Here is a 15,433-nt window from a genome sequence, read left to right as displayed (position 1 = left end):
GAACCCGTAATTCAAGTGGTAGGCTAAATTGATTTTTCTGGTTCTTGTTTATCAGTTTGTCAAGTCCCTGGAGTAAACTTCAAAAAGAGGAGGTTTAAAACTTATGTCATTCTCATCAGCTATTTTTTTGCATTAGAAGTGGTTAAAGCTCAGGTTTCTGTTTATATTTATACCAGGGCATCTTTTTTTTTTTTTTTTTTTTTTTTAGCAAATTCATTTTATGCTAGTTTGCCCACTATTTACATGTTACTTTAAAGCACATTGCTAATGGAGAATGATTTTCCAGAGATGAGGATAAAAATGTCTGGGTTATCATGGGACTGACTATGTACACACTTCACTTGTCACCATCTTATTAAATCAATTTCCAAAAAGGAATCGTCAAACTTTTTGGCATGCACATCTTTTTTTTTTTTTTTTTTTTTTTTTTTTTTTTTTTTGGCATGCACATCTATCGTCCATATATGGGAGTCATTAGACTATGTAAATGCTGTCTTTTTGTGCTTTATGTTCACTGGGTAGAGTTACTCAGTAATATAAGTAAGTCACAGATGAAGTCTTAGACAAAAAGTTCTTTAAACTGGGGAATAATATGTTTTGTTTTTTTAAAAAATATATGTTTGTTGCTTCCATATGAGGTTTTGTTTATGTTCTGGATGACAGCCCCTGCCACCATTGTGCAAAAGCCAGAAAGAAATTTAATCGGGTGTTGCCCACAGGGGTTGTGATTTATTATAGTTTTCATTTTTTTCTACATCTTACTGAGTCAGTGGACCCAGATGCAACAGCATACCTCTACTACAGAGATCTAAGTCACAGATGTTCAAAAACATTCTTTCATAATTAAAACATGGTGCCATCTCTTTAGGTTTCTTTAAAGATAAAAAACTCCCTTAAAAATGATCCTACTTTCATAATTAGCTGTTTCCTCAATTCTTTTAACCAAGAGTATGTCCAGTTTTTGGTTTCCTGAAAACCGTTTTTCCCAATAATCCCTTTCTAATTATATGATTAATATAATTTCATACATTTCTTTAGCTTACACCTGTTTGCCAGTATATTTACTCCAGTTTTATAAAAAGAAAATAATTCTAAAAACAATGAAATTTTCAGAGCATAACAAGGAAGACATTTTATATAAACCTTTCCCCATGTTTTCCTCAATGTCTAGCCTCAAATCTCTCCTAGTTGCTTCACTGATTGTCAGTTTTTTTTGTCCTTCTCTCTCTTTGCCTTCTGTATCCAGACTGTTGTCAAGTCTTGTTTATTCGTTTAACATTTCGTTTTCCCATTTATTCATTCAGTCCCTATTTACTGAACCTCTATTTTGTACATGTAAAGGGTTAATTTCAGTGCATCATGGGCACAGCTGTCTGCAATACACTTATCATTAGCTTTCTTAGATTAGATTCCTTATCATTAGCTTTCAGCTCATTATCACTTTGCAGATGAATGATTTCCTGTTGGTTATTAGGCACATCAGCTGGTTCCACATTGACAGTGTAGCAAAGGTGTTCAATTCCATTTGTTTACTTTTCAAGTCCTTGAAGCTTTCATTCAATACCTCAATTAGTTTTGCACATTCATCAGCATATTCAAGTGCTGTAGAAGGCCTATTCCTTTTAAGTGGCACTTTCCACAGCCTTAATTTAGCATCACATGATTTCATGATTGAAAGCAGAGAACTGAGAAGCTGGTTGGGGCTCGGCAACCTGATCTTCAGCTCTGAGAGGTACTTGGTAATGTCCATCATGAATGCTGGATCACACAGCCCGTTGCCATCATTGAGTTCCCTGACAGGTTTCCCTTCATCTCGGTGAACTGTTTGACTTCATCCTCAGTTCATTAAAACTCATGAGCTTGTTACCACAACTCAGCCACTGCACTTCAGTGAGAAACAAGATCACAGTACCAGAGTAAAGATCACTCTGTAACTTCTTAAACTGGTAGCTGTTAAAACCTCTGCTTTTGCTAAAACTTATACATGATGCTACTATTGCCATTACATTGTTGAACCACAACAACTGTGCACAGAGACTTTCTTGATGTATGATGCAGTGGCATATAATTAAATCACTTGGATCAAGACTGAGATGATTCAGTTCTTTCTTGACAAATGCTATTAACCCCTTTTGCAAGCCAACCATGCCTGGAGCTCCATCTGTGGTAAGGCTACTTAATTTTTCGAATGTTAGCTCAATTTTTGTTTTCATTGATAAAGTAAGTGTCTCAAACAAGTCCACACCTCTTGTAGTGCCATGCATGGCTTCCAGGGATAGCAGTTCCTCTCACATGTCAAACTCTGCAGTTTTCCCACAACCGATAATGGCCAGTTGGACAGTATTTGTTCTATCTGTTGTCTCGTCACAAACCAGAGAGAAAAATTGGAAATCTGCAGAATCCTTCAGCATTTTTTCTATCAATATCTTGTGCTAAATTAGTAATCCAATATGAGATGGTTCTCTGAGACAAACTAACACTCTGAGACAACTTTACTTGGGTGCTAACAACTTTGCAACAGCCACCATGCACTCTCTCACGAACTCTCCTCAGGTTTTTTTTAGCTCATTACACAACTCATCTGAATAACATTGTCTCTGTCAAAGTGATGCCTAGTGAAAGCAGCTTGTTGTGACTCCAAACTCCACTGAAGAACATTGATTTTATCCAGATGTATTTGACTTCCAAATTCATTGAATTTAGCATGTTTTGAGCTGTGATGACAATCCAGATTGGCTTTTTCCTTTTATTTATTTATTTTCAATTTAAATTATTTATTGTTCAAAGTATTACATGAATCTTCTTTTTCCCCCATTGACCTCTTCCTGGCTGCTCCCACCCACCAGCACATTGCCCCCCTCCTCCCCTGCCACTCTCTGTGTCCATTGGTTATGCTCATATGCATGCATACAAGTCCTTGGGTTGATCTCTTACCCCCCCACTCCCACCTTCCTCATAAATTGGACAGTCTGTTCAATGCTCCTATGTCTCTGGATCTATTTTCCCCCCCATGAGTTTATATTGTTCATTATAGTCTACAAGTGAGTGAGATCATGTGATATTTATCTTTCTCTGATTGGCTTATTTTGCTTAGCATAATTCCTTCAGTTCCATCCATGTTGTTACAAATTATAAGAACTCCTTCTTTTTCACATCAGCGTAGTATTCCATTGTGTAGATATACCACAGTTTTCTAATTCACTCATCTGCTGATGGGTACTTAGACTGTTTCCAAATCTTAGCTATTATAAAATGTGCTGCTGTGAACATATATCCTTCCTGATTTGTGTTTCTGTTTTTTTGGAATATATTCCTAGAAGTGGGACTACTGGGTCAAATGGGAATTCCATTTTTAATTTTTTCAGGAAAGTCTATACTTTTTTCTACAGTGGCTGCAGCAGTCTGCATCCCCACCAGTAGTGCAATAGGGTTCATTTTTTCTCTGCTTTCTTGCCAACTCTTGATGTTTGTTGATTTGTTGATGATAGCTATTCTGATCTGATTCTGATTTGATTCTGACAGGTGTGAGATGGTACCTCATTGCCATTTTGATTTGCATCTATCAGATGATTAGTGACTTTGAGCATGTTTTCATGTGTCTCTTGGACTTCTGTAGGTCCTCTTTTGAAAAGTGTCTATTTAGGTCCTTGCCAGATTGGCTGTTTCCATTACTGCTAATACCTAACACAAACTAGGCACACAGGTATGCCTTTGACTTCAACAAAAAATAATCATTTGTCCTTTCTCTTGGAAAGATGGACACTCTGTATCAGCTGTTCTTTTCTTTGTAGTCACCATTTGTAGGATGTCACACCACTTAGGTTTTAATAAGTATCCAGTGTGTGTGTCATCCCCGATAGTTATTTTGCTTTAATCGCTGTTCTAATCCTGCATCTTGGATTTCGAACCTATCCAACATTTGTATCATTGACTCCTGAGGTCTTTTCTATGTTCTGTAACTTCCTTAATCTTCACCTGAGATTCAGGTTTTTTTGAGGATTGTTGATAATGATATGTGGATAAAAGTTGGATTGAAGTTATCATCTGTGTCAACAAAGAAGTCAACAACATCGTCACCAATCATCAAAGGCAAGGTCATCAGCATTGTGAGAAATCATCTCATCATATCTTGTCTCATCATCACTGGATTGTCATAGTTTGCTATAGTGTGTTAACGTTTTTGCAACGTGTATACTCCAAGCCTGCTGGCACTGACTGTCCTCTGAGTCACTGCAATACAGGCAGATAGGCTTCTGGCAGCCAACAAGAAGCATATGTATCTGTCCCATCAGGTATTCATATGTGTCCTGTTTACCCCATAATGGATGTTCCTTGCTTGTCCCTCAAAATTTATGTTTTTGTTATGAATCCCTTAATGTAAATTTATGTTGCTATTAAAAAGGCTCCTAGATTTCTTGAATTTCAAGTCTTGTGATTGCATTGGCAGGGCCAGACCAAATGATTTTATGGGCTTTATACTGCCTGTGGGCCAGATGTTCCCCACCCCTGATCTAAAAGATAGCCTTGCAGGGTAGAATAGTTTTGGTTGTAGGTCCTTACTTTTTATCACTTTGGATATTTTGTGCCAATTTCTTCTTACCTGTACAGTTTCCATTGAGAAATCAGCAGTGTTATGAGAGTTCCCTGAAGGTAACTAAATGCTTTTCTTTTGTTGCTTTTAAGAGTCTCTCTTTGTTGTTAACCTCTCTCATTCTAATTATAATGAGTTTGAGTGAGCCTCTTGGTTCATCTTGTTTGGTGCTCTTTGTGCTTCCTTGACTGTGTGTCTGTTTTTTTCACCAGTTTAGGGAAGTTTTCAGTTTGTTTGTTTTTTCAAATAGGTTTTCAATTTCTTGTTCTCCATCTTCTTTTCTGGTACGCTTATGATGTGAATGTTATTATGATTGATATTGTCCCATAGTTCCCTTAAACTATCTTCACTTAATAGATTTTCTTTTTGCTGTTCTAATTGGTTATTTTCTGCTACCCTGTATTCTAAATCACTGATCAATTCTTTGCTTTATCAAATCTGTTGTTAATTCTTTTTAGTGTGTCCTTCATTGCAGTTATTATATTCTTCATTTTTGACTGGTATCTTTTTATGAATTTTACATTCTTTTTTATATATCTCTTTGTTGAAGTTCTCACTGAGTTAATGTATTCTTCTCCTAAGTTCATTGAACATCTTTATAACCAGTATTTTGAAATCTATATTTAGTAGATTGTTCACTTCCATTTTGTTCAGTTCTTTTTTTCTAGAGTTTTCTTCAGGTCTTTCATTTGGGACATGCATTTTTGCCTCCTAAATTTGGCTGCCTCTCTGTTTGTTTCTATATATTAGGTAAATCTGCTATACCTCTCAGTCTCCACATCTGGAAAGTCATTAATCTTGTTGGATTAAAAACCCTTTCTTATTATCTCATTTTATCTTAGTTATCTCCTAATAACTCTATCTTCAAATGCAGTCACATTGGGAGTTATGGCTTTAATATATAAACTTGTAGTTGAGGGGGAGGGTGGTAAATTCAGTTCATAGTATTAGTGGATTTATTTTTTAGTTCCTTCCTTTCTCCCCACCCTCCATGACTCATATGGAATGCTGGGGCTTAGGTTTTTATAATATAATATTTTGAAGGATTTATTTTGTCTGAAGAATATTCTCTCTCTCTCTCTCTCTCTCTCTCTCTCTCTCTCTCTCTCTCTCTCTCTCTCTCTCTCTGTGTGTGTGTGTGTGTGTGTTACATATGTATTACTATCCCCTAACTAAAGTTTAAATATTGTTTCCAATCACCTTTCAGAACTTCTATTTGAACTGCTGATATGGAAAGAGCTAAACTAGTAGACCATAAAATTTATTATTTGGGTATCTGAGCATTGGCTCTGTTTTAATCAAAATGTTAAAGCAGAATCTGGCTTGGGTGACTAATTATCAAGGATAGGCTAGAAGAGATTCCAGCACTGGGTGGGAGTAGGAATAGATAGCCTTGAAGATTACTTCCAATTTTATGATTCTTCGAAGAATATTGGATAGGCTTGAGTTTTACCTTCTCTTTCTTACTGAAGACCCTTGATGGAGGTGTTAACAAGAAATGAAATGTCACAAATGCAAGTAGCAGGAGGGTGCAAAGATCAAAGCCAGATTTCTGGAAAATCCACTATCAAAACTGAGAGTTGGCTGCATTATTAGTGATGGTCAATCAGTAATGTTGATTTTGAAATGTTAATACACTAGCATTGAAAGGGGAAGATATTATTGCCACCCAAGGAGCAATGGTTAACAGAGTGAGAATAACAGAGAAGCAGCTACAAATGAAAGGGGATTTCATGTAAAAGGGATTGCTAACATTATTTATTATTTTTATCCAATTTTTGATATAAAGGAAACATAAGGAACATTAACTACCATCTTTAAAAAAATATATCATAGCTTGCCTTTCCAAAATGGTAGGTGTCTATTATTTCACAAACCTTCGAAGACCTTGAGAATGGGTGTTATAGTCTATAAATATTTATGTTCCCAGCATCTTGTGTAATACATAGCACATATGAGCCATATGGTAACTCTTGAATGAGTTACCGTATTTTTCGGACCATAAGACGCACCAGACCATAAGACGCACCAGTTTTTAGAGAAGGGAAATGAAGAAAAAAAGATTCTGAAACAAATAGTGTCCTAAAATATTTTATGTGCATTAAAACCCAACATCACAGTCATAAACACATGTAATCAACCCTGTAAACAGCAGCATTTAGAACCATTTAGAACCATTATTAACAAATACAGTCAGCAAAAGACAAAATGTACTGTAAAACACAATAACGAGAGACTTCAGTAATAAATTAGAATAAAGTTGAAAGATTTATGGTAAAGGTTCTGCTGAGATCTACAGTACGCCTACCCAGTAGTCAAGCACGGCAACAGAGGGCGGAGAGGAATGATTGGGGGAATAGACGCGGCATTCTTCCGGGCACGGAGTACGGGCCAGCAAGGGGTACAGGCGATGATTACGGTTTGGATTACGCAGTTACCGTACACCGCACCTGGGCTGACATGGAGATATGGCTGCAGCGAGGGCATGGAGGCTGACTACCATACATGGGAACTCCTCTACCACTCGGGGTTTATAGAGCAGGGCAGACACTCTGGGCACGGAGGAATGGACAGTGGCTGTGGCAAGCACACAGAGACCACACAGAGCCGGGCAAGTAAAAAAACTTTTTTTTTAAAGTATATGTGTAGGCTATATTTGGACCATAAGACGCAGGGACTTTTTCCCCCCACTTCTGGGGGGAAAAAAGTGCGTCTTATGGTCCAAAAAATACGGTAGTTAATGACTATGTCTGAATAATTTTGATTACTTATTTCTATATTTATTTAAATACCTTTCCTTTTCATGAATAGATTTTGGAGAGCTCTATCAAGTTATAATTAACTACAATAATTTGTACATATTTAGAGTGTACAATTTTATGTTTAGACCATATACCCATTAAATCAAGATGGTGAACATATACATAGCATGCTTATTTGTTATCCCTTTTTCCTGGGCCTGTCCATATACCTTCTTCCCAAGCAACCACTAATTTTTCTGTCACTAACAATTATATTTCATTTTCTGGAGTTTTAAATATAATTAATCATACAATGTATACTCTTTTTTATGACTTTTTCCACTTGGCATAATTATTTTGAGATATATCCATGTTGCTGTATTATTGTATATATCAATAATTCATTTCTTTTTTTTAAAGTCACTAGTTATTATTGCTGAGGATATATCACAATTTATTTATTCACCTATTGATGATTTGGGTTGCTCCTAGTTTATGGTTACACAAATAAAGGTGCTATAAATATTCATGTATAGGTCTCTGTGTGGACATATGCTTTCTTTTCCCTTGGGTAAATAAATACCTAGTAGTATGATGATTGTATCATATGGTATGATGTTTAAATATGATATATTTAGAATGTGTATGAAACTATCAAACTATTTTCTAAAGTGATTATACCATTTTACATTCTCCCCAGTTTATGGGTATTGCAATTTCTATACATCCTCACCAATACTTGGTATAGACAATCCCATTATTTTAATCAAATGTAATAGGAGTGTAGTAGTATCTCATAGTGGCTATTTCAACTTCCCTAATGATTTTTATGGTGAGCATGTTTTTATGTGCCTATTTGCCATCCATATATTTCCTTGGTGTAGTGTCTTTTCAAATATTTTGCCTATTTTTTTTAAATTGGATTGTTTTTTTTTGTTTTTTGTTTTTTTTAAATTGGATCAGAGTTCTTTTCATATTCTGGATACAAGTCCTTTATTAGATACAGTAGTCCCCCATATCCATGGTTTTTCGTTCCACAATTTCAGTCATCCATGGTTAGGCATGGTCTGAAAATATTAAACGGAAAATCCTAGAAACAAACAATTCATAAGTTTTAAATTGTGCATCATTTTGAGTAGTGTGATGAAATCTCACACTGTCCTGCTTTATCCTTTCCAGGACATGAAGAATGCTGACGGTATTTTGCCCTGATTCCCTTTACTAGGGTATACATCAGCCCCCAGTTGTTGTAAATGCTGGCTGCTAATGGCATATACCACACACTTTTTTGAAAGATAGTCCTTGGCCAAGGGGGATCTCTTTGCCCAGAGACACATAAGAGATTAGATTTTTCTCCCTTTGCCTGAGGTGGCCTCCTGGTGAGGGAGTAATTGACTCAGGGCATTAAATAGACCAGCCTCCTTCTGTCTGAATGGGATTATGTGATAACCTTTCTTTTAACTTTATCTTTATTGTTGCAAGTATTACAGATGTCCCACTTCCTCGCCGCCCCCCCCCCCCCCCCCCCCATTGACCTCCACTCCCAGTCCTTTACACCACTATTGTCTGTGTCCTTGGGTTATGTATATATGCATATAAATTCTTTGGTTAATCTCTTCCCAGCCCCACCCCAACATCTCCTCACCCTCCACCTTCCCTGGATAGTCTGTTTCATCTCTGTCTCGGTCAATTTAGTTCATTTTGTTCACAAATGAGTGGATATCATGTGATACTTGCCTTTCTCTACTGGATTATCTTGCTCAGCATAATGCTCCCCAGGTCCCTCCGTGCTGTCTCAAAGGGTAAGAGGTCCTTCTTTTTTACTGCTGCATCATATTTAATTGTGCAAATGTACCAGATCTTTTCTATCCACTCATCTACTGGTAGGCCCTTGGCCTGTTTCCAGATCTTAGCTACTGTAAATTGTGCTGCTGCTGCTCTGAGCATAGGGGTACACATTACACCCCAGAGCCCTCTGTTAGATCAGGCTGAAACTAGACTTCCTTCAAAATCATGTTTGCTTAGCCTTTTCTTCTGCTGTAGCCTGATTCCCTCGTTGCTCTTACATGTTATTCCTGAGAGCATTTCCCTAATAAATCATTTATGCAGGGATCCCTATTTAGGTCTTTGCTTCTAAGGAGCCTGACTTTTCCAGCATTTCAGATTGTACAGGCACACCTCATTTTATTGTGCATCACAGATGTTTTGTTTTTTACAAATTGAAGGTAAGACCCTCTACCAGAAAAATGGATATGACTTACTTTCTAGTGATACTCATTTTATTATAATGATCCGGAACTGAACCTGCCAATTTCCAAGGTGTGTCTATAGTTAATTTAGTTACTACTCCTTCAATTGCAATTGCTCTATCAGCTTTCCAAAAAGTTGTTGAAATTTCTTATACTCTGTTGTTTTCTTTCTCATTATTGTTGTCTTTCTAAGATCTACATGTTTTTCTTCTTCTTCTGACATCTTAGCATATTTTGGGGGGAATGGAGCTATATTTATGTGGTCAATTTTATAAGGAAGCTTAAATTGTATATATACAGAAATTCAAGTTTATTTTGTGTTTTCTATTAAATATACTATTTCCACTAAAAATAATAAATATCCCATTAAAAACTAGTTGGATAAAAATACAGTGACAATGAGGAATTGTAATGCTTCAAGTTTTAAACAAGATTATTTGTAATTCCAAGGAGCAGTATGTTTGGGGTAAAGTCATCCATTTTGCATTCAGTTTAGTGTTTTCAAGAAACATTTCACTTAATAGAGGGGCATGAATGTAATATCTAAGTTTACTAATTGTAAGGTTTGAGGTGCAGGAAACTGACCACCAAGGAGTTTTAAAGTAAAGTTTATTCCCCAGTAATGAGCGGGACTCATTATGGAGGTAGATAAATCAGAATTGAAGAAGTTGGGAGGGGGCATGGACTCAGCCGGGCTGCCACCTGGGCATGGAGGATCAGCAGCACGTGGTTGGTCTGGGGGTCTTTTTAAGGGGAGGAACAGGAGAGGGTTGGACCCAGGGCAGAACAGGAAAGGGTGGGCTCCAGGACACTTTGGCAGGCACTGATTGATGGCTCAATGTCTTGGAGATGTCTCTGTGACAGGTGCCAGTAATGTCATAACTCCGCCCACCAGTTGGGAGGAGGGAGAACCTTGTACTAATCTCTGCTAGAACAACCAATGCTGACATTTTTATTAATGAGATAAAGCAAGGTCATTAGGGTTATAATTACATGACTCACTGAATTTTCATCACCAAGTTTATCTAGTTCACTAATGTCTTTTTAAAAATATTTATTTACAATGGTCATACTTCTTGGCGTGTGTGTGTGTGTGTGTGTGTGTGTGTGTGTGTGTGTGATTGTATCATTTATATTTATGTGATTTATGTCAAAATGACTTGATGGTGATTAGCCAAAAATCTATCTGGAGTTGTTAGAGAATATTGTATCAGCAATATGTGGGCCAATCCATATAGTATTATACTGTATCTATTTGTGTATGTTTTATTTCTCCTACAGAATTGAAGACAAAAGCTATGCCTTCTATTTCTTCAGAATCTGGTACACAGCAGATGCTCTACTGAATATTGCTCCAAGGTAAAGTGAAAAACAAATCCACAAAACACAGAAAAGCCTAGCAAATATTTGTTTGAGAAATTTCCTGTAATTACCAATGACTTGCAAGTTAGTTGTGTTATCTTTCAATCTCTAATCTCCTACAGGTAAATAGTTTCCTTTTTATCTCCTAACACTTTCTTGTTGCAAATAAAATTGGATCAGGGATTGTGGCACAGCTGGTTTGCGAACGAGGTACCAAAGCATAGTTCAAGTGAAGTCACTCTGGGTGCAGCTGGCTGGTTCACTCAGTTTCACTTCACAGAGGCACACTATTTATGTTCTTCCTTCCACATCTGCAAAACTCCTTTTAGAGTCAATGAGAATCACAGGCTTTGAGCACACTGGAGACATCATCTGAGACTTCATTTTGTGCTTATGTTTTTTTTTCTTCTTTCTTTCTGTTATTACCAGAGGACAGGATTAATATTGGGGTGACACACAAATAGTATTATAGAATTTATATAATCAAATTATTTCACAATTGGAAGGGACTTTAAAAGTTATTTAGTTGAACATCTTACACTCTATTTTGCACATAAGGTTTAAAGACTTCAAATTACTTGAGTAAGTACAGTTACTGGTAAATGTAGGATAAGTGATGACATCTTCATACAGTCATATTTTAGGGAACTGACAGTTCTCAGGTATACAAAAGTCATTTAACAAATCAGTTATAATGAATTTCCATTGTATTCTTTATTTTAAAACTGAAATGTTAGAATTTAATGTCTAGTTAATTAGTTTTTCCTGGAAAATTAAAAAATAAAGCTTTTAGTATTAAAAATTATTTCAATGTATATCAGTATCTGCTCCTATTTTAGTTTACACAAGGCCAAGGGCCATTTTAATCTTAAATCATGAATAAAAGACTATCATTGCTCTGGGATCATTGGTGTGATATTTTGGAATTGAATATATAGACTGCAGGAAATAATTTGTATGTATACTGACCTCAGGACAGACATCTAGGAATTTTTTAGATCAAATTTCTTCTCTAAGTTTGCTTGAATGACTTTTAATATTCTGACAAAAGGTTGAGCATGTTTAAAAAAAATGTTTGGATTGTTTGAAAGTCAGAGTTTAGCAGGTTCTCCTCAATGTAGAACAATTTTTAATCTTACTGCATGATTTTTTTATCATGCTCCAGAGGTTTTATCCCCAGCCTGATATTCTTTAAGACCTCACTCACATGTATTCTTGTTTGTCAACATGAATATCTTTCTCAACCATCAGGAATAGAAGATACTGGAAAGTCAGAATGGTGCTAGCAATGACCATGTCAAAGCATCATAGGTCAAATCCATAGGCAGAGCAAGGGGAGAACAAGTATGCATCTTGGGTTAAAATCAATAAGAATGAAGGCTGCAGGGACAGGAAACCTGGACAAGGAAATTAAAAAACCTTTAAGGACTTAAGGACTCAGGCAGGATCAGATAATATTTTGTTTTCTAAGTTAAAGGTCTTGGATTACCAATACAAGAAGTTAAGGTACTGACTCAAAAGATCTGAAGAAGAGGAGTCACTTGCCAGAAGCAAGAATGTACTTCAGTATGGAATAAGTATGGAGATAAAAAAATTTGAAGTAGGTGATGCTCTGCATATACACCTTTCCAACAACCTTGGAATATATTTAGTCCAAGTCAAAAGACGAGACACCTGGATAAAGGCAGTTGCGTTTGAGGGCTGTGTTCCTAATACTCTATAAGGGACTGTGCCTCTTATTTCTTCCCTAAGTTCCTCTGTTCTGCACACTGTAGTTATTCCACTAAGTGAAAGTTGTATGGATAAAACACACATGTACTTTGGAGGAACTCTGGACCAGATTTGAGACACATGTGTTCAGTAGTGAATGGATTAGTTTGGATGAAAGTTCTGGACAAGCTGCATGATTTACTCAGCCTAATTTACCCTAATTGTTACTAGTCAAAATAAGAGTTACCATCTTTCAACTCTTACATATGGTTCTGAGGCTTACTCCTTACAGGCTTCCTGTCACATGCTGTTCTGAATTCAATAAGGTCACTGCAGTCTGTGTGCTGCTTTATGACTTTTGTAGGACTGCTACGAGGGAAGATTTCCCAGTACCTATGAGGTCAGTGAGAATTTGAACAACGAAAAGAATAAAATAATTTATTAGCTTTCTATTTAAAGTTTGCTTCTGTGGAAAATCTTAGGAAGATGAGGCATCAATAAGCATTTATCAAACAGCATAAAATATTTTAACTAGAGGGGACCATGTAAGTTTATATGGAAATGTTTTGGGGTTATGATGTTATGGAATTAAAGTTGACATCACAAATAAACTGGAAGCCCATAAAACATACGAAAGCCCAGCAGTTGTGATAAGAATTGTTTTCTTGTTTTAGTCCTACCACCACATCATTGCAGGATGAGTTGAAAAAAATTACTTTACCTGTCTGGACCTCAGATTCTTTGTTTGAGACATAATATTTTTAGACTAAAGCTGCAGGGTTCTTTTTGGCTATGTTAATGATTTATGTTTTGTTTCTCTAACAAAGTTTTGGAAAATGAGTGTTCATTCAATAAGTAGAGGCTAATCCTGGCCCTCACAAAATCATGTGGTTCTGAAAGAGGGAAGTGGTCCCATGGGTTGGGTAAACAAGATGAGAAGGGTTTGGATGAATAAATCTACAAATTGAGCATCTTCCTGAAGTTTATTATAAAGATAATCTGCTGAGCTCTGGACATCTGATAGCACACACAACTGCTTTTGACAAGTAGAACCGCTGGTGACAAAAGTTATGTCAATATCGGAGTGAGGTGTAGATTAGCAGTATGTAATTTCTTAGGGAGGGCTGATAAGCGAGACACAAGGAAAATAAGGTCAACAGGAAGGGCATCCAAGTAAATGGAAATTAAGTCCAACCTACAGAATGTTCCCACAGAGGTGTAAGAGACTCAATTGTAATTGGCAGAGAAAGTATTTGCTCTCTACATGAGAAGAGCCAGCAAGAACAATGGAAGGGACCCAACAAAAGAAATGAGACATTCCAAAAAGATGGGAAGATGATATGGTCATTCAGTACAAACAGACCACCTTTTATTAGGTTTTATATTATCTCACCCCACCTCCTCTTTGCAGAAATTAGTTCCCTTTTGTCTTCCTGTCACCTCTTGAAAGACTTGAGATTTAGATTATAGTCTCTGTATACCAATGAAAACTTATACTTGAACCATTAAGTTGAAAGATGCTTACTCAGAGGCCCCTGAGAGATTTTTATAACAGAATTGCTGCTGGGGACTTGGGAAATGACCAGTCTCTTTGATTTCCTGGGGAAAGCCACCACAACAAAGTCCCCAAGGTCAAAGCTTAGCTTTACACTGAACAAGAAATTGCAAATTTTGACTTTTTGGTGGGTTCACAGAGAGGTCACCAGGACTAGTTCCTACACACATTGCCAGTAACAACAACAAACTTATCCACAATGCAAAAAAAAAAAAAAAAAAAAAAAATATTTGGAATATTATTGCAAAGTCTCTGAATGAATTTAAAAACTTGATGAAATGATTGATCAAGTGGCTGTAAAATTTGATTAAGGATAAAAGAGTGGCTTGGAGTATAAGAGGGAACACAAACTTAGGTATAATAAGGCAAGATTTCTTATTTCTGTGACCTTTGCAATATTAAACTCATAGTCTTGTTGTTGTTTTCCAAGGGCAGGCACAGTTGTTCCTGCCCCCAGATATGATTATATGTCTTTCTGCTCTCTCAAATATCTTTTCACTCTTCCCTGATATTTCAGGCAATAGTTTCAATGAACCTTGGAAACCAGGTCTAAGCCTGCATAGGCAGGCTGTCTGCAAAGCTCATAACGTTGCTGCAAGTCCAGGTCACCACTGTTAAACACAGGGCTCTCTCTTGATCTGGCAAAGCATCACAGCCATCTCTGTGTTTAGAGAACTCAGGTTGTCTGAAAGGAAGCATTGTTCATTTACAGCACTTTGTCCAAAGCATCTTCCTTGGAAAGGGTGTGCCAGGGGTCACTAGACCCTTTGCAACTACAACTCTTGGGCAGAAGGGTAGAAATTTTATAGGTAAGAAGGTTGACAATTCGCCAAAACCGGTTTGGCTCAGTGGATAGAGCGTCGGTCTGCGGACTGAAGGGTCCCAGGTTCGATTCTGGTCAAGGGCATGTACATTGGTTGCGGGCACATCCCCCGTGGGGGTTGTGCAGGAGGCAGCTGGTCGATGTTTCTCTCTCATCGATGTTTCTAACTCTCTATCCCTCTCCCTTCCTTTCTGTAGAAAATCAATAAAAAAAATATATTAAAAAAAGAAAAGAAAGTTGACATTTCACCCAAGAAGAAATTCTTTATTTTCTAAAAACAAGTGGATACATTTGAAACAAAAGACATTTTTTAATTCAAATACCATTTGGTAGATATAGTTTTCTAGTAGTGAGGAGGACTTACCAACACAAAACTTAGTCAAAGGCCCTTGTGGATTGGAA

The 15,433-nt window shown here is 36.8% G+C and overlaps 1 long non-coding RNA gene across 3 annotated transcripts in view; it reads left to right on the top strand.

The window, feature by feature from the left end:
* LOC311618186 overlaps positions 1-14,405 on the top strand; it is a 51,540-nt gene extending 37,135 nt beyond the window's left edge. For all 3 annotated transcript variants that reach the window (XR_014794252.1, XR_014794253.1, XR_014794254.1), the window contains one exon: positions 10,863-14,405. This is a non-coding gene — a long non-coding RNA (uncharacterized lncRNA). The remainder of the gene's footprint in view (positions 1-10,862) is intronic.
* Positions 14,406-15,433: the final 1,028 nt, after the last annotated feature.

Source organism: Pipistrellus hanaki (assembly GCF_964339955.1).
Source record: "Pipistrellus hanaki genome assembly, chromosome: 2".
Lineage (NCBI taxonomy): Eukaryota > Metazoa > Chordata > Mammalia > Chiroptera > Vespertilionidae > Pipistrellus > Pipistrellus hanaki.
This window is presented reverse-complemented; position numbering and strand designations above follow the sequence as displayed.